At 37.3% G+C, this 24,191-nt stretch overlaps 1 long non-coding RNA gene across 5 annotated transcripts in view; it reads right to left on the bottom strand.

The window, feature by feature from the left end:
- Positions 1 to 5,344: 5,344 nt before the first annotated feature.
- Positions 5,345 to 24,191, bottom strand: part of LOC121078327 — a 94,648-nt gene continuing 75,801 nt past the window's right edge. For 2 of the 5 annotated variants that reach the window (XR_005824534.1, XR_005824530.1), the window contains 4 exons: positions 9,841 to 9,959; positions 9,332 to 9,454; positions 8,054 to 8,158; positions 5,345 to 6,791 (listed from right to left, as the gene is read on the bottom strand). This is a non-coding gene — a long non-coding RNA (uncharacterized LOC121078327). Of the gene's footprint in view, positions 6,792 to 8,053; positions 8,159 to 9,331; positions 9,455 to 9,840; positions 9,960 to 16,375; positions 16,489 to 16,968; positions 17,067 to 19,682; positions 19,726 to 22,940; positions 23,070 to 24,191 lie in introns of all 5 variants that reach the window. The other 3 variants (XR_005824533.1, XR_005824532.1, XR_005824531.1) reach the window with 3 other exon arrangements.

The following is a 24,191-nucleotide window of genomic DNA, read 5'->3' as shown; positions in this document are numbered from 1 at the left end:
AAGCTCCTTTGAAAATTGTAGCATTTATCTTCAGAAATGCTTACAGCTAGCTGGAGAGAGTCTGGCTGAAAGGATCCCATCAGGATTTTGCAACCCCGAAGTCATGTAAATTGTACCACCCTCTTGATCTGCTGGAGCTTTGAAGTCATATGGGCAACATCTCTGCTGCAAAAATGTCAAGTGTCCCCTACCATGTCCTAAAAGGCATCAAATCAAAAATCCAATCAAAAGGGTTCTCAATTTGGTTGAGCTGAGAAGATTCAAAATGAGGGGTTAACCATGTACTTCTGTGACCAGAAGCCAGACGCTACCAATGACGGACTTGCCTCTCAAGCCGCCCCAGCCTGGGCAACCCTGGGCACTCACAGACCCTCTGGGAAATGTGCAAGCGGCAACTATGAAAAGCCGATGGCGCTGGGAGGAACTGCAGCAGGCCTGAGGAAGCTGGAGGATAAGACAGCTTTAAAGTGTACCTTTCAATGTTAATGTTATATTGATAGAAAATAGAGTTGAGGCTAGCATACCCATGGTTTTGTATTGCTGGGAAAAACTGTCCCAAAAATCAGCTGGTCCACATCAATTGAAAGCTAGAAAACTGGAATAAAAAGGGGACACAAGCAAGATGAAAATCATATATGGTGATTTGTGAGGGACTCTTCTATCTAAATCTTATTTCTGGTGAGCTGGTTAATGTAGATCTTTCCTGACAGCATTCCCACAGTGTCAGAATTTGGAAGCAAATGGTCTGATTTCTTTTCTTGTAAATTACAACCAAATATATTAAACACAACTTCTTACTAAGACAGTATCATTTTTAGTGAATGGACACAGAGTAAGCCTTTCAAAAACTGTAGCTTGGAATAGGCACACTCAATACTACTCATACAGTTTTGTTGAACAAATGCAGACGTGTGACAGCTCTGAGCAATTCAAATTGTCTTGTGCTGACAATGCTATATGTTTGTAAAGGTTTATGAACATTGATTGAATTTGTTTATATAGCTTGGAAACTACCAACTGTTGCTCTCAAAGTCTGGTTATCTTTGTTTTGTGTATGTATGCATGGAAAGATGAATTTTCCAATACATTTTTTGTATTTTAGCATTAGAGAAAATACCTAAGAAGTATGTAATACAGGAAATATACAGACTTTCAAAATTGCAAAAGTGCATTAAGCATATGTCTTAGAGTAAGAAAAGTAATTGCTCGTACATTAAAATTTTGATTCTTCTGCAAAACACTTGATCCCTAAAGAAACAATTTCAATAAACAAATATATCCCATGGCATGCTTAGAACAAGGAAGTGAAGCACAGAGAGCCTCCTTTCATGCATCATTTTTGATTGTCCTACTTTGCTGTGTCAGGAACAGCAGTGACAGCTTAAGCGTTAAAGCTTTTTGACATTGCAACAAACCAAACAAAGCCTAGTTTCACATTTTGGAATTTATTTTATACCACATCTGTACGATAAACGAAATTGGGAGTTTTCAGCATTCTCAAACAATAGCAGCCGCTGGGAACTGTTTTCAGAGATGATGTTTCCTTCGTGTAAGGATTCTCACTAGCTGAGTAGAAAAAACACACTTGATAGCCAGCTCCAGCAGCCAGGCTGGCCAACACAATTATTGCACATTCTGTCAGCACATTTCCTCCCTTCAGCTTTACTCCTCCAATCTTTTTCAATATTGTTAAAATGAGCAATCATTTGTGATTCAGAATCCCAAAAAAGGCAGAAACCAACAATTCCCAATGGCTATAAATTATTAATGCAATTGTGCCAATCACACAGAGCTTAGTGCTTTTGAAAATGGAATGAGATTATCTGCACAGTTATTTTCAATCAGATTCATCTCTTATTAGGGGGCATTATGCATATGGCTTACTTTCAGTGAGCTATCTTCTTTAAAAAAAGATTATTGCACAGTCATTTCTTGTGAAATACTGTGCAAGCTCTAAATTTACATACCAAATCAATTTTTTGTTTCTGGAAATAATTATATGTAATAGATATTTTCTTTTGTAGATTCTTTTGAATATAAAAACCTGTTCTGTTCTCAGTTGTTATTCCTATTGAAATAATAGGAATTTAGGTCCTTGCTTTGAGGTGGTCCCAAGTTACACCAGACTAACAAATATATAGCCAGATGTGGTGGCTGTGGCATACCTTTTTTTTTTTTTTTCCCTGCAATAGATTTAACAGCCTATAATAGAAAAGTTATTAAGAGCAACTGTACAATATAAAGTTATGTACAAAACTACTGTACGGTGTTAAAACACAGCTGGGGTACATAACTGTCTCTAAAACTAAAAACCAGGAAATCTTTCTAGTATACAAAAGTCTAAAAAAAAAAAAAAACCAACAAAAAACATACAGTTGAGGGTAGCAGAGATGATGATTCTGAGGAATCCAGAAGCTGCTCAAGGGTGCGATTTTCTTAGCAGGTTCTCACTTACTTACTGAAATGCTGTTCAGATGGTTCTTAGAATCTGGGCTCTGTCCTGCCATTGCCTGCACTGGAGGTGGTATGGAAGAGACTACATCACCTAGAGACAGAAGATGACTTTACATTTACTGTTACATCTTGTAAGACGGCTGTGAAACTGCTTATGTACTTGCAACTCCATACAACATATTCAGATTATCCCAATATCATACCACAGTGTCTAGGACCTGTCAATATACTGAAGGCAAAGAAACTGCAACCAAACTGAGTGCTGCCTCAAGCTGCATCTCTACTCCCTCAAGTGTGTCTGGGTAGCAAGGTGGAATCTGGCCTGCATTACATTCATATAGTTTGAGAGCTGAAATACTGAAATCACAAGGATAAAGACACTGATTCATAAACATAAGCATGTTTCATGTAATGGAACTCAAATATTTTCTTAGTCAGCAAAAATGTTACTAGAAAACTCTACAACAAGCTTAACCGCCTTACTTTATCTGGGCCAAAAAACAGTGCTTTCTTTCCAAGACCCTTGCTTTTTGCATTAAGCATCAGATTATTTTATCTCTTGCGTTGATGGAAAAAGTGATCTTTAAAGCACTGAGCTGTCAAAATACTGCATCAGGATTTTGCTATATTCTTTTACATACTTCAGCTCTGTATTTCAAGTACTGGCAATCATCATATTGAACACATCTTCTACAATATGGAGAACTGACTGATTGTGGCGGTCATATGCCATGGTGCCATTTAACAACATGTATTTCCATCTGTGAATTCTCTTTCTGGCATTTGGCTTGTACTTTATTTTTCCCATCTAAAAGTCTGGTAGTAGTTTCTCACTATTATTCTGATAACAGTGTGGGTCAAACTCATTCCACCGTGAATGTGCATTTGTACTTACAGAGAGTGAGTGATTGATTGGTATCAGGCAGAAGTGACTTCTCTTGTTACATTTCTGGCATGTTATTCTGTGGTTAATCAGCTCTACTGAATGTCAGTCAAACCTACCAGATGTGACTCTAATGGATAGCTGCTAGTTGCCTGATATCTGTTTTGTCACTGATGTGGCCAGAGTGCTCCTGAAAGTTACAAAGAAATAAAAAAGAAAAATAAAAAGGGCATAAAGCTTAGCAAATAACAGAAAACTGTATTTAGAAAGTAAAAAGTAGCTGTATTCCTACATCTCTGTGTGATCTCTGCTTTTAAATATACAGTCAGCTGATTTGTTCAATATGAATTAATCACAGGACTATCTGCCCTTGTTTAATCAGGAAAGATTAATGCAAAATAGTACTTGGGATTTTTTGGCATGTCCTGTAGGGGGTAAAAGACTGTTATTAATTATTTAGTTATTTAAATCCTTAAGAGTTCTGGAACACATGCGTTATGAATAATCTTCAAAAACATCACAGAAACTTGAATCATGACTATACCTTTTATGCTGAAGAAAAGTACCACCAAAGTGAACACTGCTATGAAGAGAAAAAGGAAAATCATTCTGTCCCAAACCAAGCTTAAAATTCAGTCATGCTAGTCTGAAAGGACTGAAATTACTTTCATTTAATTAAAAAACATAAACCCGTTCAGTTTTAGAACCAGTATGAATCAAAGACTGCAACTTGAAATATCCCAAGATTACTTTTCCATTCTGGTTTATAGACAAGATTGGCCCTAGAATTACCAGATATTTGACAATCATCAGACTGAAATTTCCAGCTTTTAGTAATGAGATATGTGGTTAGATTAACCAAATTGTAGACATCTAAATATAAGGATATTTATTCAAATATAATTTTTAGCAATTTTGCATCCAATTCCACTGGAGCAAAACTTTGTTAATATATCCGAACAAACTACATACACATTTTTTTAAAAGGTCAATTATTTCACTGTTGTTTAAGACTGTATTATACTGATGTTTTACTTATCATATAAACAAACTTCTATTGTGTATTTGCCAGTAGCAGTTAAATCTGCCGCCCGCACAGTTCACTTATTCTCCTCATTCATTAGCTGCAGTGATATTGGTTTCAGAAGCATTTGGCTTCAGAAAGCCTGCCTGTAATTTGAAAAGAAAAGTAAAATGTGTAACGCACTCAGCCAAACGCTGTTCATTGCATTCAGTTTTACCAAAACCACCAGGACCACCTAAATTAGTTCAGCGTCAGTCCTGCTTGTTATAGAGTCTAAGCAAGCAGACTTTGAAACTACCTCCACATTTTCCTGATCTTCCTTTTCTAAAGGATTAGAAATATGTTTGGAACAAATACATCTCAAAGATCAGGATGAACTTGGTAGGTGAGCTAGTTTCAGGAACTGCTACAAATAGCTACTTCTGTTTTCTGATTATTCTTTTTTTTTTTTTTTTCTCCTGATCAGCCTGAATTTTAAGATGGTAGAATTGATTAATTCTAGTTTCTAAAATAGAAATTGAATCCAAAATTGAATTCTGACCGGGAAATTCCAGGACATGTTCTTGTCCTAGCACAAACCTATAACTGCTGACAATATTATCTTCAAATCCATTCCCATTTTGGAGATTAAAATGATGCATACAATGCCTAATGGGGAAAATCAGGCAGGCAGTTTTTCTAAGTGACATCTTAAAGGATATAACAAAATAAGATTTTTTAAATCTGTTTTAAAGCAAACTGCAGTTTAAATTGAACATGAATTATAAACCTAGCAATGAGAATGGAGATGGTAATTGTGGTTCATTTCTGATCACTCAGTGAATATGAACCTTTCCCTTCTGACACCTTAGAAAATATATAGATATACACCCAATGCAAAGCACAGATTAACCTTAATTCACTGACCTAAAACATTTATATGCTTTTAATTTTCAGTGAAAATGACACAGTATTTTAAACACACCCAAACAATGTGGGAGTATTTTTCCATTTTATTAATAGGTCAAGAATAGATCAAGATCATACACATTAGTCCTAAAACTACTGTTCTACTGAAGCCTGTTTCATAAAATAGAAGTAAACTTTTTTTGGCAGTTTTCTGTTTGGTACAAATGTTTTGTTTTTCACATTGCTGAGATATCATTTTAAGTTAGTACCTTAAAGAAGAATTCTGAGGAAAAAAGTCAGTCTACCCTTACCTTCATCGTATTTTCCTTCAGCTAAATTCATGATACTGAGAAATGATGCATTTTATTCTAAGGACTCAGAAGTCAGCAAATTTTTTTTCATGTCATCTTCCACATTGAATATTTGGAAATGTATGAGTTCATCTGTATGCACGCATGCAATACCCTCCATATTTTCATATGGGACTTTTGCACCATAAACAGACAAATGATGATTAGCTTTAGCTTTAACCTTTCCTTATAAGCAACTGTAGTGCTGAAATTCTGTAAGGAGGATCTGAGATATGGGTCAAGTTGATAATGTCAAAAAACAGATCTAGATGTGCTTTAGAAAAACAGAGCAGTTTGTCAGTAAGGATATTTATAGCACTGGAAACATAGAGGAAACATGAAGCTAAACTTAGAAAGTCAAAGGGACTGATTAAGGATAAGTAAGGAAAATATTGTGGTTATTACTGGGTCTCTCACAAAGGCAATGATCACCTTTATAATGGGCATAGCAATGCTGTCTTACACATGCTAGAAAAATGGAGCACTGAACAAGAGAATTTTACATTGCATAAACCTCTATAAAGCGGCTAAACAAAACATCACAGTGCTGACTTCATCCTATTATGAATTTAGGGAAATCATGCTTCTCCTCTATTTATCAATTTATCCACCTTGTCTATGCTGTAACAGCAATTCCACAGAACTTAATTAACTAGTACCTCTAAAGTACCGCAAAGTTAGTATCAAAGGAGCCAAGCAAGCGTAAACTTTTACTTTTTTAATATAGAGACCTGCTCCTTGGAAAGAGATCAGGTTTTTTACTGCACATATAGGACTGGGTTAGGCCTCTAAAAAAAAAAAGCAGTAAAGAAAAAACAATCTCAAAACCTGTAGTCTTAATTGGGGTCTCTCTTAATTTGAAATCTGCAAGGAAGAAAAAAAACAGCTGAAAAGATGAACCATAAAATTCTAGAAATAAAATATAAACGACTGTAAGTGTTTGTGCCATCAAACTAATACCTTCCATATGACTGTCAGGAAACCTTTTTTTTATGATCTCAGGCATCGTCATTACCAGTAAACAAGTTGGCACAAAGGACACAAGCTCGCCATGGGGCATGAAGTCAGACCCAGTCCTGGGTAATGTGAAGATTGTAAGAGGCAGGGGCCAGGTCCTTCACTGGAAGGGGTCTCCTCTGATCTTCAGCAGGCTCTGGTCCTTATGGGGAAGGGGACCATTACAGGAGTATATCTAGTAAACATGTAAGAGGATATTAACAGCACATTTCTACAGGAAAACAAGATACTCTCTCAGCGATATTGCTGCAGCCAGTGACAAGTATATATGTAGGCTCCTAGACAAATATGCTGTTAGACAGCTACACTCTATAGTGCAGAATCACTGTGCCAGGTTCAGACGCAGCCCTTAATGGCTTTCTGACAAAACTCTGGTTGTAGCTTCAGCAGCAAGCAGACGTGCCCTTTCAAATTGCCACTTTATTTTTAACATCTTCGTCTCAAGCTACTACTGGTATATGCTGCTCTTACACATTTTTTCCTACGTGTACATTCCCATCCCACAAACAACAACTTGTTCTAATAACTACCACTGAGCACTTTTGACCTACTTGTCCATCACATCATTTTTCCTTCCTTGTAGAATTCATCATGTACAAGAGCAGAAGCTCTTTTTGCTGAACCACAATATTAATAATGAGTTTTCAGAACATATGTAAGGATAGTAGTGAGAAAACGTATTACTGAGGTTGACTTATTTCATAACCTGACAAGTGGCTTGGTCTGTGCATTTATATCAACATCTCCAGAAAGCTGGTGGACTCTTAGGTTAGAGATGATACAGATGCTTTTATAGCTCCATAAGTGTTTGTTCCTTAGGTTTCTCTGAGTTTATCACAAGGCCAGAAAGACAGGACAAAAACTTTCCACCATGAAATAAAGCTCTTAGGTGGTGTGGTAATGCTGCCAACACAGTGTCACTTTGGCAGTGCCTTTTACAGTATTTTTTAATCTTTGTTATGTACTGTGTGTTTGTCAGTCTGCACTCTGATCAATCGCACCTGCTATAATTGGTATATTCCCTTTCTTATAATCTCCAAAATTACACATATGGGGAACTGGGTGCTGGGAGAGTGTGTACGCTAAACTGCTGCCCTTGAACATTACACAAAAGACACTGCTGTGTAACTTGCAGAACACCAAGTGTGAATGCTAAAAATATATATTGCAAATATGAAAGAATAAACAAGGAATTTCTCAAACAAACATACAAAATCTCTTCAGCCTTATCATCTCTATGGCTAAAACTTCTTTCAGGTCTATCAGTCTAACCCAAGAATCAGACAGAAGGCTTGGTATTGAGTAATCCCTGTTACTTGTAGGAGCATACTACAAATCTGTCTCAAGGTGAGTCTTGCAATAAAAAGCAATTAAGTTTTAATGAACACACTCTTTATGTTCTTAATACAGTTAAGGACACTGAATAATAGCATTTACCTTAGAGGTGATGCTGTTTTTCATGTATTATCTTGTGGATGAAGTAAAATGGCTTATAAGCCTTGTGGCCTGGCTGTTTCACACTAATTTTAATAACATCTGCTCCTATAAAACACACGAGGAAGCTCTGTTAGTTACAATTATAAATATCAATGTAGCTACACACAAGACTGTTCAAATTATTCAGATCAGCTCCTCTACATGCCATATTCATTGTACATGGGCATCAGTAGCATTTCTAAATGGCATTACCATGGGTTACCATGAAGGCCTACAAGTAAGAAAATAATGCTGGACCTTGAAAAAAAAAACACACATATGATGATACTTTGATACATGATACTTTACCCACACCTGAAAAGGAAAGGTCCAATAAAAGATGAAGAAAGAAGCACAGCAGTAGAAAAATTTTCATAATCACAGAGCAAAAAGTCTAAATCTGAGGTGCCCTCACTCCTGGGACCAGTGTTTTTTAGATATGTTAATTTTCATATTAGAGACAAAATAGAAATGAAAGTCAACACAAAAAATACACATCAGCCCCATCTTTTGGAGTGTCCAGGCACACAAATAGGCATCCAGATGCTCTGTTCACTGCTTAATTAGCGATAATTTGTCAGTAATCTGAAATATTCAAAGTATCACATATGACAAAAGATTATTTCCACTTTGTGACAGATCTCTAACTGCTCACTTAGATTGATCAAAAAATAAAAATAAAAAATCTTCCAGCTGCCTAGGTAACACATTTTTGATGTTCATTGCTAAATTTTTAGATAAGATTTCTCAAGAGGCCTCATATAACTAAAGAGGTTTTCATTACTAGGATGTAGCGAAGGAAGGCCATTAATGATGTGCCAGAGTGTGCTCAGTACTAGCTAGGATGCGAAGGAAGCTACGGATCTTCCTTGGGGGTGTTCCACACACACAAACTACCTCACATAGCAATGCAGACAGCTCTGGATGAACTGCAGAGGTAATATCAGTTTGCAATTTCTCCTATTTCAATAAATAAATGACCTAATGATAGATCAGATCTGCTGTCTGTTCAGCTGCATGTTAGCATCTGACATCACTAAGCACCTGGTCGTCCTTACCACAGCGTCAGGCAGCTTCTCAGTCATTCATGGATTTCTCTCTCTCTCTCAAGGTTTCTCCCATTTAGCAAAATACTACTCCCTATTTCCTGTTGGAGAGCTGCAGTTACAAAAAGTGATTAAGTTGGATACACAGCTCCTGCCGCCTAATTTTGGTCCATAGTGCAAGGTCCTTACCCACCTGGTTTCTTCTGCTGCTGTAGGGAGAGGACACCATGTAGGGGTACTGCATTTCTGATATGAACTGGAGGGGGCTGCTCTCAAAACAACCCGCAGCAAGGTTTCTCCACAGTTCTGCAATCTCCTATATCATATACATGCATAGAATATTTTGTGAGCCTTCTGTACCAGGAAGAACTTGCAATCACCCGCAGTGCACCACCATAGAAATAACATTTATTTCATCTGCTAGGAACAGTAGTAATATCTTAATCCCACATTTAGATGCCACGATTCAAAGCAGCAATTAATAGTAAGTGGAGACTATACAGCTGAATTCCACCACATGCACCCACAACCACACACACACAATCAGGATGAAAAGTGACAAATGAAAACACCACATAACTCTACTGTAGCTAAGTCCTAGATGGAGGTAGAGCATAGTATAACACCTCTACACTTTGGTATGGATAAGTCCCACTGTAAACAGGGGTGTACTCTAAACTCAACATGTAATATATAACCTACCTGGAAACAAATTGACAGCATATTCAATAAAGTTTAGAAGAAAAATAAAGTGGCTGCTGCTGAATTCCCAAGTCAGAGGCCTCATCCAATCCAAAACTGGAAGGAATCCAGATGTGGTGCTAGAATGAGAGCAGAGAGCAATTTATCCAGGATCCAAACCTCTTCCCAGCGAGTGTTTAATTGAAAAATTCCCATCAGCTTAAGCGGATTGTAGCAAGATGGATTCCTAGTTTGTGGTTTTATTATGTTATGTTTCATATCTATTACTTACATTATAAATTATTTTTACACCCTTTGTTATGCTGAAAGCACTGCATTCGTTATGTTTGCAAGAGGCAACCTAGCCTGCTTTAACACGTGTATTACAAATAAGGTATTATTATTGAATCAAGAGGTTCCATTATCTTTTCTAGGACAAAAATCTGTGAGTTATAAAACATGACATAAACCCAAGAATTCTATTAACTTTTGCAGTAGTCAGGCAGTGGTATAGATACATCTCTCTTTTGTTCTGGAAAATGTTTCACCTCTATTACAGTCTTTGGCCTTTGCACTTCAGATAGGTGTGTTCTGCTACCCACACAGGTTTCTAACCAAAGTCTGCTTTCAGTATGTGTGTATAATATTTCTGAGTCCCAAAAGATGCTGCAACATTTGGTACAGCCAAACATCTTGCTTAATTCATTATTCACTATTTAAAATTTTGTCAGAATTCCAGGCATGAAGTGAAAGAATAAAAAAAAAAGTAAGATAAAGAAGTTAACCAATCACACACCAACATCAACATAAATAAATCAGAAAGCCCATATGCTTAAATTCGTGAATCCAAATTACATGACGAAAAATTTGCACATAACAGAAATAGCACAAAACCCAGTTTTAGTCTATCAAAAGTGTAATAGGGCTGCATTTCCAAGGAGTAATTGACACAACTACAATGCCTGTAATCATGTTTTTATATGAATATGTAGCTTTATCAATTGAGACATTAAACATCCCTTCCTGATGCTCCTGTCCATTTTAACATCCTCCTGGAAACACAGTGGTGGCCAGGGATACACAAAAATCCCTGCTGTCTAACAATTCAGACTCTGATCAAACCCTACAATTTATACAGCAAACCACATTTTATTTACTTTCCAACACTTTACTAAATCAAGGGAAAATTCAGTATTTTCCATAGGCCCTTGAATTTCAGGAGCTCCAGAAGAGGCCTGGCAGAGAGTTGGCTTCAGTATTTCAACCTGGTGATGAGGGCTGCATTCTCCATCAGTCAAAACATCTTTGACAAGTCTCTTTCAGTCTGCACAAAGAATGGAGCAAGCTTTGTAGCTTTGGCAACTCTGCTTTAGCCTTTTCTCTTTTTTATTACACTAGCAATAATATGGAAAAGCACCACTTGCTTTTTCTTTTAACCGATTTGATTGACTTAAAGTTACAAACCTGATTTTAGTTGTATAAAGATATTTAGCAGGTATTGCAGGGGTCTAAGATGAAGCCTGAACTGCAGAAGCAGACCAAAAACATCCACTTCAGGCAATGGGAAGACACAGAAGCTTACGGGACATGTCATCTACCTACAGGTTACAGCAGAAATTCGCCCATATAAAGGGATTATGGTAATAAAACAAAAAAGACATTGCTGCCAGGTCTCAGAAAATGAAATTAAAGACTTTCTCAGCAGAGATGTATGTGTATAATTGATTAGATCAAAATTCAAAGAATTCATAACTTTTTGCCTCAAATTCAAGTCATGAAAGTGCACTTTGCTGTAAGAGCTCATACAAACCTTCAAATCTTCTCTGAAAATACAAAACTTGAATTTCCATGGCTCTTGGCTTTGATACACTTATTTAAAATTTTGCAAGGAAAACCCCAAATATTAATTGCTCTCTGTTGTCACTGAATAAGTTTTTAGCATACCAGCCTTGGAGAAATAAGATCTTAATAATCAATTGGTTATACAACATGGAGGTTTCATATACTGAAAACATGATCCATCACAAAAGTTAGGTTTTGTTGTTATCTGAAGAGACCAGCTAAAATTATTGACACAGAGTTAATAGCATCACAAAGTTGGAAACTGTGGGTTGAAAATCACAAGAGAAAATAGGATGTTACCAGAAACCTGCAGGCTAGAAACCTGCCTTTGAATTCCTAAATGTGTGATAAGAAGAGTTACATAATGCAGTTAGAAATCAATAAACAAAGCCTGTCTGCTTACGAAGCCAGAATTAGACCATTTATCTCCTACAATGAGGAATGTTTAAAGTTATTTCTCTGTCAGTGGTAAAATTATGAATAAACCTAATGAAAAATATAGACTCTGTGGGAGTACAGAATATGCCTGGCTATAACTTCACTTTTGTTTAACTACAGGAATATTGCTAGTTAAATGTTCTTCTATCTTAAAATATAACATCTGGTAAGATATCGCCCACAGAGTAGGAAAAAAGGTAGTGGGCCTGAAAACAAACACCTTCCTGGTAGTTTAACCACCCACCTTTAATGAAAACTTGTAGTAAAGAAAGTCAGCTGTAGGCAACTTAACAGTATACTAGTTAGCTGTTAAGCACCTGTTGTAAAAGTACCTGCATGATGGGAAAAGTATAAAGTGTTTTTTTTTTAATTACCAGATGTCATAAAATAGCTTTATAGCATAGTGGAAATAAGGATGATGGATAGCTCAAACAAGCAGTTTCAATCTTTTAAACATTTCCCTAATCACAATAAGCAGTCACTTCTGTTTATACATCATTTGAGTGTGTAAATTCAGAAGCATTGTGTGTATTGGATGAAAGGTACTATTTTATTTCTACCTTTTTCTTCTCTTCTATATATAGTACAAACCAGTATATAATGTATACTCAGATTTCTCTCTCTGGGAATGAGTTCTGAAGAAACGACAGCCATCCTGACAATGGACAGACCCATTATAAGAAGCATAATGTGTCTGGTCACTCTTAGGTTATTCTTCCTTGCAATGGAAGAGGGAGCGAGCAGTAGATGAACATGAATCCGCAGTGCACCCTTGGGGCAAGGACAGCTCACTGCACATTTAGCAGGAGCACAGGCAGCAGCAGGTCAAGGGAACTGAGAATTCCCTTTTATTTAGCACTTGTGAGACCTCAGCTGGAGTAGTTCCTCCAGTTTTGTGTCCCCCAGTACAAAGAAAAAAAAAAAAAAAGACATTGACATACTGGGGCCAGTTAGTTGGGAAGCTGGAGCACGTAATGTACCTGGAGACAGGAAAGGCAGAGCCAGGGTCTCCTCGGAGACTAGCAAAGAGACTAAGATCAATAGTGACAAGACACAGCAATGACAACTACAACCAGATATAGTGAAAAATAATTTTCACAGTGAGGGGCTGTCAACCATTGGCACATACCTTGAAGGTATTTAAAGCTTGTCAGAACTAGACCCCAAAGCAACCTGATCAAGCTTTGAAGTAAGCCCTGCTTTAAGCAGATAACCTTCAGAAGTCCCTGTCAGTCTAAATTATTCTATATTTCTAGTTTAGATATAAACATAGTGTTTCAACAACACCATATAGAAGACAATATTCCCTTACCTGCTTATAAAACAAAACAAACGTGGTAGCAAGAATGTACTCTCATCATTGTCCAATTTATGTCCGTGACTTTCCTGTACAATAATAAAATTTATCTCCACTATACTGTGTGGTAGTAGCTCTTCAACAATTCCTTAATCCTAGGCACTATGAAGGTAGAAAGAGCTGCTTTCTAAAATCACCATTTTGCAGTGATCCCAAAAGATCTGTTTGAAGGAGTTATCTAAGAGTTTAATGTGTATGCAAATAGCAATTTCAACCAAGCTACAGGAGAACAGTCAAGCTCTGGTTTACTCAGCTTGATTGCTCCTTGACATGTAATACATCTGCTTTCAGAGTCAGCATGTCCTAAGATCATGGCAAGAAGAGATGGGAATACACAAGATTCCTTTTTGTTGTAAAGGGGGAGGTGAAGAGCAATGTGGAGCTCACAACTAGAAAGCCTATAAATAATCCAGCTCCCTGAGAAATCGGTAGAAACTGGATGAGGGTTCCAGAGCTCCCTTCTGCTCGTTATGTTTTTTTGTTTGTTTTGTTGACATACTGCATACTGTAAACAAAAGGATTCAACACATCAGCAACCTTAAGTCTGAGTCATTACAATGGACAGAATTACTTTTCTTGGAGAAAATATACCAAACATAATTTAACTCTTTTAAAATATTCTCACAGCTTGGAAACGCAGAGGTGTGCCTGTTCAGCTGCTGAATGTGTGAGCACAAAAGCTTCTTAGAGTGAAAATCCTGCTGAGATAGCACTATCACCCAGCGCGCTGTCATGTCCTCAGGACAGGAAAAACTTCTTGAGTGAATATTACTGTTCACTCCCAGAAAGTAAATAAGCAGATGAAATAATTTAGCAAGGAAAGGAGCAGCAGGCTGATACATTAGAACACTCTGTGCTAAGCAAAAGCAGCACAGACTTAAGTTCTTCTGAATGTCTGGAAGTCTCCTTGCACTGAACAGTCTCGATCTGTGTGACCTTGTACAACAACCTAGGAATCAACAACAAGAATGTTATGCATAGCTTGAGAATGCTTTGAAAACGCAGCACGTGTCCGAACCATGGATTTTCAGAAGTCAAGAATGCTCCTAACAGAACCTGGAATACTTTTTTTGCTGTGAGGAGTCGTTTGTTTATTCATGAATAAAATAATTTAAAATGAAATCACATAAGAGGCTTCATAAATACTGTATACAAGTAAGCAAGTCAGAAGTAGGCAAACCCGCATTTTGCTCTGATCACATTCCAGCAGGACTCACCTTTTGACTTTGCAGGGATCAGCAAACACTAATCAGATCTATACGACTGCCAATTTTTATATTATTTTCCTACCACTGCTATTACAGTTGGAGGTGAGAGGAATTTAGCCAAATCTAAGTAATCAAGGTTACCTTGTTAGCCTAAATCAATGCACATTCAGATCAAGAGAAGGCCATCTACTGCCTCCATTGGATTTGAGGAAGTCTTCAAGAAAGAAGAGCAGACAGTGACATTTGGGACTACAGCAGGTTGTGCCAAGGCCCTCAGTGTGTCCTCACCTGGGCATTAGCTCCCACCACATCGTGCCCATGCCTGGCAGGGATCCACAGCTCAGGGCCCACAGACAGACATCCCTGAGACCTGCCTGGACCACCGCACTGCCTGACCCTGGCTGCCCTCACTGGGCCTGATCCAGACCCTGGCTGCCAGCCTTGGGGGCTGTCTCACTGCCTCAAACATGCTAGGTAGCCTCGACTCCTTGTGAAGCTGCTGTGCCAGCAGAAGGGAGAAGTTGTGTCTTCTCAGGCTCTAGCTCTCCATTTATCATAGCAGTAACTGGAGAAATAGAGAGAAGCTTGGCAAATAAAATATTTATGAGGATATTATCCTTCCATGACACCTTTTTGTCTGGTTTTAACGTGGAATTACAGCAGAGGAAGGGTCAGCCGCCTGCACTGAAGATCCCAGCAGAGCAGAGTTAATGAGGGGGTTACTCTTTCTGACAAATCAATAACCTGTGGTTTGGGGGCAGCTGTTGAGCCTTCAGATGTAATTCCATTAAATAAAATTCAGCTCTGTGTAAGAGATACATGGCGCTTCACTTCTAACTTATGCTTACTCTTTAAACAAAAATAATTTTAATTCATTGCTTGAAATTCCTTAGAGAATAAGAATTTAATTTTAAGTAAAAGAGCAGAAATTAATTTTGATTCTGATACTGATATTTGTGATACTGATAGAAATGCAACAGGGGTATGTATACATGTGCTGATCACAAATGCAGGGAAAGACTGTTTTATCTACAATAATTTATTTCAGAATTTATTTAAATGTTTTACCCCTATCCACACTCTGGCAACTGGAAAATAAATAGGATGATGATACATTACCTTCTTGCCAGTAGTTTAGAGAGCATTATTAACACAACTATTCATAATGATCTGCTAAGAGATGGTTTATGCCTGAAGGTAATTTTTGTGTGTTTCAAGTATGATGATGATTTTATCACTTGGGCATTTAGAAATCTCTTAATTGAGTTCATTAAAAAAAAAAAAAGTCTTGCACAGCATTTTCTTGTTCCATTTGGGACTACTTCTAAAACCAATTTTATTATTTTTTTTTTTTTTTACAGCAAGATATATTACCACCTGGAACTTATATGGTATTTGAGAAGTTTAAAAGGATCTTGGTGGAGTTCTTCACAGAATGAACATCCATTCCATAACACCCTCCTACCTGCCTGTGTTCTCTCACACCAGACAAAATCCTGTGCAAAATGTGATGCTTAACAGTAAGTTCACTGTAAAATTTTCATTTGTCTTAACATTATTTTTGAATCAATACTAGACTGAGTAGCTTTAGCTTGAAAAGTATGTTAGAGAGAAGTATTCTCAACCTTGTGAGAGGAGCAATCTTCTGTCCAACAGCTCTGCAGGTGAGCTAAGCTCAGATGTTTCTACTACCTGTGGGGACTTAACTTACTTTTGTAAGGGGGTTTCTTCAGATCACAAGCCCACCAGTTATGCTGAGTCATAATGAGTTCTCAGTCCTTCTTGCCAACATTGCTCCTCCTTGAATTAATGGTGAAGCGATCACTGAAACCGGAAACGGAGCTCAGGTGTTGCATGTTAGTGTCCACATCCCTTTGTCTTCATCCTTTCTAAACGCCCAGTCAGACAAGGCAGAACACAGCTTTTCCAACGGTAGGTCCCACTCTGCTGCACAAAGGCAATGACCCCATTCTTAGCTGCTCTGGGGCTGTTGTTCAGCCCTGCCCTATTTTTTGTGCAGATGCTATTTTTACTTGAGCAAATGGCACAAACAACCACATCCTCTCTAAGGGAAAGCCAGCTCCTCTTGCCCTGAAGCTGTTCCTTTATTTTGAGCCTCTCCCCCCACCACCTCATTTCATCTCTTCTGCTCTTGGCCTCACACAAAGCTAGAGCTGTGCTACACAACCAATACATCAATTGGCAGCAACCATTCAGCTGTGATACGTGCCAAAGTTAGAAAGAGCTGCTTAATGTTGGGGACCACGCTACCCCTCAACCAGTTACACAGGTGCCGCACCTTACCCTGCCTGTGCACACCTCCTGCTGCTGCCCAGAGCAAAATCCTGCCAGTGCTTCCCACGGCCCACTCGGTGCACACAACTAGATACTGAGACTTCAGCCTGTCAGGAAATTAGATCAAAAGAAGAACGTAAGGAATAAACTGACATTTTCCACACAATAAATAGCTTATCATGAGTATTATATAAAGTGCTATGACAAATTTAATTTTGGAACTATTGACAAGAGCCTGGAAGTTTGTCTTTAATCATGAACTCTTTAAAACTTCCTGTAAAAAGGAAAGTCTCCACTCTTGCTCCGTCACATCTGTTTTCAGTTTTCAATTTATTAGCACAGAAGTTAACAAAAATCACAAATCTGATCTACAATCTTCACCCTAGGGCTTTTCATATCCACTTTGGGCTGCTCAGACTTTAGAGTTACATTGATTCATATCATGGAAAGCCATTACTCAAATCCTTCCACAAACAGACCTCAGTTCAGAAGACACTTTTCATTGGATCCCAAATTAGCCAAAGCTATGAGATGAATCTGCTTGTGCTTTAAAGCAAACATACTATATTGTAAACTATTGTATTTAATTTTATTTGAAAGTAAGCTAGAATTCTTGAGTAGAGAAATTTTGAGTTAGTGAGCAAAACAGATTACAATAAAAGGATTTGTTATCAAATCTACTCTGCTTCAGTTACATCCTCGCTAGCTGAAACCTTTCCTTTCTAGTCCAACACATTTCCATGGCCTCTTGATTTCCAATAAACTCTTATGAGTTCTTCTCAATTAATATACAAGGAAAATGCTATCTGTTGTCACCGATCTGCCATCTAAGGCTTGCCTATGACCTGCACTCAGCTTTTCTAAGGGGGTATTCCTAATCTTCCACACTCTTCAGCTCTTTCTAGTTCTCTCATATACTTTCTGCTTCAGGGTACTGCAGGGAGCTCTTTGAGCTGAGAACACAGAGCTGCTCTGCAGGCAGGTCCATTTCCCACCACTGGCCAGTTCCCCCGAGCCAGGCAGGACAAGGCAGTCTTTCCCTGATCCCTCCAGAAACTCTACTATACACTATAGCTGTAAACACACAAAACAGATATACCATTTTTCTATGATATATAAATGAAATCAAACATTATATGAAGACAAACGTAAAAAGTGCTTAAATGTCTTCTTGAATAGAGCCAGCCCTGATCAGACCATAAGTCTACAGGAACTTCTTTGCCTTTTCCAGCAGGACCAATATCTGCTAGCTGAAGGAGATGCTACAAGCCAGAATTGCCAGTCTTTTGTACAGCAAGCAACGTCTGCTGCCACTGTAAATGAGAAGTACTTAGGCTTCATCTTGATTGAAATTATATTCAGCTCTCATTTAATTACAGTGATTTGAATACTTACTTTTACATGAAGAGAAGATGTGATCAAGCATTTACCATGATGGGATTGCTCTTCAGTCTAAGATTAAGTCTTCCTTTCTAACTAGGTTTATCTGTGTTCTGACTTAAAAAAAACCCTAAGATCTGCAGGCCATAGCAATATGACTTAAAATAGTAAGACAATTGTACCCAAGACCTCTCAGCTTAAGACATATTCAATGAATGCATAAAATTCAGCAAAAAGTATCCTTAATGATGATGGCTTTTATACAGTAATTAAGCTACTCAATACAGATTTTATAGTTGACACTCCCCCCCGTTTTAAACTCCTGCATAAGAACTAGCTAATAATTATCATAAATTCTTAGGGTATGAAAACACTGTCTACCTCATTACCCTGCAGAAAAGGGGTCCGTAAAACAGCTCATCTGATCAATGACACCAAATCATTGTCAGAGTCAGAATCAAAACCCAGGAACTCTTAGTTATAAAAGCATTAAGAAATTTGGTTTGTTGGACAATTGTTGGACATGCAAAGTAGGAGGAAAGCTCAATTTGGAGCTTGCCAACTCAGCATTTAAGTGAAGTTCAAAACAAACCTGAGCATTAAATAAACATTCCCAGAGCCACCTGAGATGAAGACATTGTTTAAATATAATGCAGCAATGCAGAACCTGTTTTTTGAGCACTTTTGAAACTAATTGGTAAAATCAAATCAGTATTTCTCCTATACTTCTGAAAGCAGCATCCACATATAACACTTTTTAAAATTCAGAAGAGACACGTAGTAAAAGGTTAGGATCTTGAATGTATTATTTTCTGATTTTCCAAAATAGGCCACAACTAACAAGCATTCACTCACCATAGAATATAAACTTGTAATCATTTGCCTCTGAAACTAAGCTTAGTGCACCTACTTGATATAAACTTCACTATTTACAAGGTTTTACAGAATCAAAAATCAATTGTTTATATTCATGTTCTGAACTGGGGGGGGAAGAGCTTTTGACTTCTAAAATTTTCACACTTTCAGCCTAATAACCAAGATGAATAACTGCTGGTATTTTGAAAATATTAACATACTCATGCTAGTATATTATACTTTCCTCCTCTTCACAAATGCTTTTGGGATACTTCAGTCAAGACAACTGTAGCTTTATATAACCTAATATCCAATGAAAGAAACTAAACATAAAGAGCATGGGTACTCCATTGTTTTGCTTAAGAGAAAAAAAAAGAGCATGGGCACTCTGTTGTTTTGCTTAATCTATAGATGATGCTTAGATACTGCAAAGGTCTAATTTCATTCCACTTTGAGGAAGTGAAAGAAGCTCCTAAATTAATCCTTACCTCGTCATCACGTTCTCAAGCAATGAACAGACACTCTGAATTACTGCAAAATAATTCAGTACAAACAGAATAAAATCATTTAGCAAATGTAGACGTCTTAGAAGTTTATAGCACTATTACCTGCTAGACCAAGATACATCTGCATACCTGTTCTATAGGACGGTACACAAACAGAGCCTCAGCCACAACTTCCCATGCTCTTAACACATTCTCATGTGTGAAGGCCATCTGACATTTGGCCAGCAGCTGCCACTTCATCAGTCTTTGCCAAAAGGGTGTCACAGTAGACATTTAGTTGATTCTAGCCAGACTCTCATTCTTACTTTCCTGATCATTAGAAATACGCCTGTCCATAAGATGCTGTTAATACATCTGAATTAGTTTAAACTAGATAGCTTGCTAAAATCTTAGCTATGCTTCTTATAATACATGTAGAAGGCACAGGCAATGGCAAAGGAACAGGAATAGCAAGCTGTGTTTTGATTTCAGTGCTCACCAGTAGAGAAAGAGAATACCATTAATAAATTTTTTTACAAATATAGTTGCACAACTAAATATCAAGTACCATTAATATCTCTAACTATATATTTAGGACCAAGTAATTTATTCTTATTCTTAAAGATAATGAGTCCTGTAATCATTTATCTTTTCTATTCCTAACTAACAGTAGAAATCCTTCATTCAGCAGAAAATTGCTTATAATTTGGCCAAATTACTGAATGTAAAATGTCCCTTGGAGAGAAGTAGGCTCCTTCATCACCTCCCTCTTTCAAAAGGAAACAGAAAACTCATTGAAAACATTTTATAGTAAATGGCACCACTCTAGCACTTCAGTGTGGAGCTGATCAGCGTTTTAAATTCCACTACACTGTGGCTGGCCTCCTCCCTGCAAAACATGTCAATATTGAATCTGTTATGACAAAGGGTAACTAGTTAAGGGAAAGAAAAGTGCATCACTCGCAAGCTCTCCCCTTGCTGGATTGCTTCAAGTTCCCACTCCTTAGCGGTGTTTTTTTCTTTAATACTATGAAATCCCTTTCCAACCAGCTCAATGGTTCTCGTGCACATGAAGCCAATGATTTTAAGAGGCTTGTAACAGAACACAGACATGGTTTAAATCCACAAGATTTTTATCTGAGCTTTTTAAAGCTTACAGGTCTTTCAAAACTTTACTGCTGGCTCTTCCAAACCTACTAATGGTGTCTGAAAAGGCACATAAGACCAGACAAGTGTGGAGAGGTTGCTGTGACAGATACAGTGATGAAATCAGGGTAGTGTCATAACTGCCAGCTCTCTGTGGATGAATCTGAAATTCTGCAGAATGTTACCATGGCCTTCGACCATAGGAAGGCATCTTTGTGTGTGGAGAAGACAACATTGGAACATAAAATAAGTCTCTTGTTCTGAATGCTAGACGTTCTTGTACTTTCAATCAAGTCACCTTCCTATCATGTTGACTTAAACATTTCTCACAGAGATGCTATTAGAGTTGACTAAAGCAAAGGAACTACAATGAACTATGATAAAAAGGACAAAAATAGTGCTATTTAAATAAAACAGCTTTGTAAAACCTGCTTAATCACAAGAAATCAAACCAAAGGAAAAAAAAAAATCAGCAAATCAACATCTTTGCTGCTTGCTAGCTTAAAGTTTCATTATAGGCATCAGGTGAACAAGAAAGAGCTTAATGGTCCTTCATTCTCTAGAACAGAATTTCCGTTCCTTAATCTCTAAGTTGCTAGGGCTCATTGGAACAGAAGAAATAAGTATAGCAAAATATGGATGTTTCAGCAGTTTTCTTTCCACATCAAGGAATAAAAACTTCAATATTTTCAGCCAGAGCATAGGAGACTTAGCCTCCTCAAATATCACATCAAACTATTCACCTCTTAATGTGTCTTGTTTGACTTTTCACTTACTGCAAATATTTAACATTATTTACCCTAAAGCCATTGTTGTACATGGTGATTCAATATAAATAACCAAATATTCATTCCTTCTGCCGTAAGTAATCTGAAATTTGTCTCTGGTTATATCTCACATTTTCTCCCTTGGTTCAGAAGAAATTATATTTATAAACAATTGAATAGATTGCTCCTTTGCATCAGCCCTTAAAAAAACATCCAGAGCTTTGTGCAACAGCAATTAAAGAAAAGATGAGTTCTGACACTAGTCTTATTTTTAATAATTGCAAGAGAAAATGTGAAACTCAGACGGGTCTTGTTAGTGCTAAGTGCACTCCTACTGACTCCAATTTGTTTTGTTCTATTAATTTATCATCTCACATTTGGAATGATTTTATAGTCTGCTAGGGAAAGGCCTCAGAATTATAAAGCAGTGAGACAGCAGAACGAAGATGCAGCTAACTGTGATGTTTCAGAGCAATTTGAGTACTATTTGTGAATACACTATTATTCTAAATAAACCCTGCAGCTTTTTATGTCTACAGAATATACAACATTGTTTAGTATTACCAAATCTGACAGTCTTAGTAGCAAAACTCAGCGAGCCTCATCCACATGAGCTTGCAACCCTTACTACAAGTCTGGCTGGAGAAGATCCTGTAATTTGTTCACCTGTAACTGACATATCTTTGCATTGATCAGGACAGCTTTCTCAAGTCTTTCCAAGTCAAACTTTGAATAGTCCATGCAGCAAAACCAAAAAAGATATATATATATATATATATGTATATATATATGTATCAGGACTGTACAAAACTGTGAAGGTACTTGCTGATGCTGTAATTTAGATTTAATTTATAGTCTGCTTGCTTATGAGAATAAGAATATATATATTGTGGTAATTCAGAAGGGGGACTGAAGGACATCAAGATGTTTTGTTATTTAGACTGAGAGCCATGCTAAACTTTTAGAGACCTTTAGTCTGCTTGGCTGATTTCAGAAATCTCAGGATTCACGGCTTTCCTTTCATTCCAAAAATGAATAAGGTGTTGCTTTATGCTTTTCTTATTTTATCTACCGAGGATTCCTGCCAGCTACAAGTAAACAAAGACCAGGTGAGAGACACTGTGAAACATGGATACTTCTACTTTCCAAGATGACAAACAAGCATTAGATAATACTATGATGAACGCATATCTACCAGTAGTCAGCAAGAGGCACAAAATTTGTAATTTCCTTCACGAACTTCTGCAGCGCTCACAAAAGCACCAAGAACTACAAACTCAGTTACACTTTACTGTTCAAAGGTATAAAAGACAGCAATGAACCCATAAAGCAAACGGAATTCATTTACCAGGTTTTTGTTTCCCCTTAATTATCATCAGTGGTCAACAAAGGCAACTGGATGGCACGACTCCCCCTGAAAAGGTACCACCACCATCCACACAACACTTGAAGGCTCTGTGATGCTGGAGATACCACACTGGAATGACAAAAAACTGTATTTGTTAGTTAGATTCCAGGTACTATTAGAAAGTCTGTTACTGTCAAGTATCTTTGTTATGTTTCAGCTTTAACTGCCATGCTCTTTTAAATCCCTACTTTATTTAGCTACAGTTTTGGGGGTCTATTTCCCAGCACTGTTATTAACACACTGGATGTAAAATAGGCTGTATGCCTGTGCATAGAGCTAGACTGAAATGAATCACGTATATAGTAGTTTGCCTTGAGTTTTGCAGAAAACGTTATTAGTCTCCAAATGAAAATATTTTCCTGTATTACAGTAGAGAAACTCTTAAACTAGATTATTTGATAAAAATCTTTATGTTGTTTTGAAAAATACTGCATACATTCCTAAGACTTCATAATTATGAGAACAAAAATCCAAACTTTACTCCACAAACACAACTGGGAAGTGCCAGGAGGTGGGGTCATTCAGCATGCAGTTGCATTGTCCCTTTTTCAAAATAAAAAAACAAAACAAGACACACAGAAAAAAAAAAAGTCCACAAACAAAAAAAATCCCATGAGCAGAAAATAATTCTATTTGGTAACTGTCATGATGAAAATCATCTACTCAAAGGTCTAACCTGACAAAAAACAAAGACCCAGAAAACATAAGAAATTAAAAATCATTTTTAGCGTAAAGTATTTCCAATTGATTAGATGTGTTTCAAATTAATGTAGAAATTTATTCTTTGAAAGAATGTCAGTGAAAATAACATACAGAGAAAACCAAAGCAACTTATTGATTAGCACCAGCATCTAGCTTCAGTCCAAAAGTACAAAAATGGCCACAAAGACCTCAGAAGTGTATCAGGACACCCAGCCGTGCCTAAGGTATTTAAGACACTTGTGGATGTGGCACTAAGGGACATGATTCAGTGATGGGACTTGGTAGGTCAGGTTGATGGTTGGACTCGCTGTTACTGAATGTCTTTTCCAATCTAAACAATTCTACGATTCTATGACAAAGCAAAGTTTTTTCCTTTCCTGTCACATAGCTCTTCACTGGCAATCCCCTCATCGTTTTTAATGCATAAATTCCCTTCAAATCCTAGCTGAGTGATACAATTGTTTTTTGCCCTCCTCTGAGTGAAGTAAG

Source organism: Cygnus olor, chromosome 15, assembly GCF_009769625.2.
Source record: "Cygnus olor isolate bCygOlo1 chromosome 15, bCygOlo1.pri.v2, whole genome shotgun sequence".
Taxonomy (NCBI): Eukaryota; Metazoa; Chordata; class Aves; order Anseriformes; family Anatidae; genus Cygnus; species Cygnus olor.
Note: the sequence above shows the minus strand (reverse complement) of the source record. Positions and strands in the feature narration are given on the sequence as shown.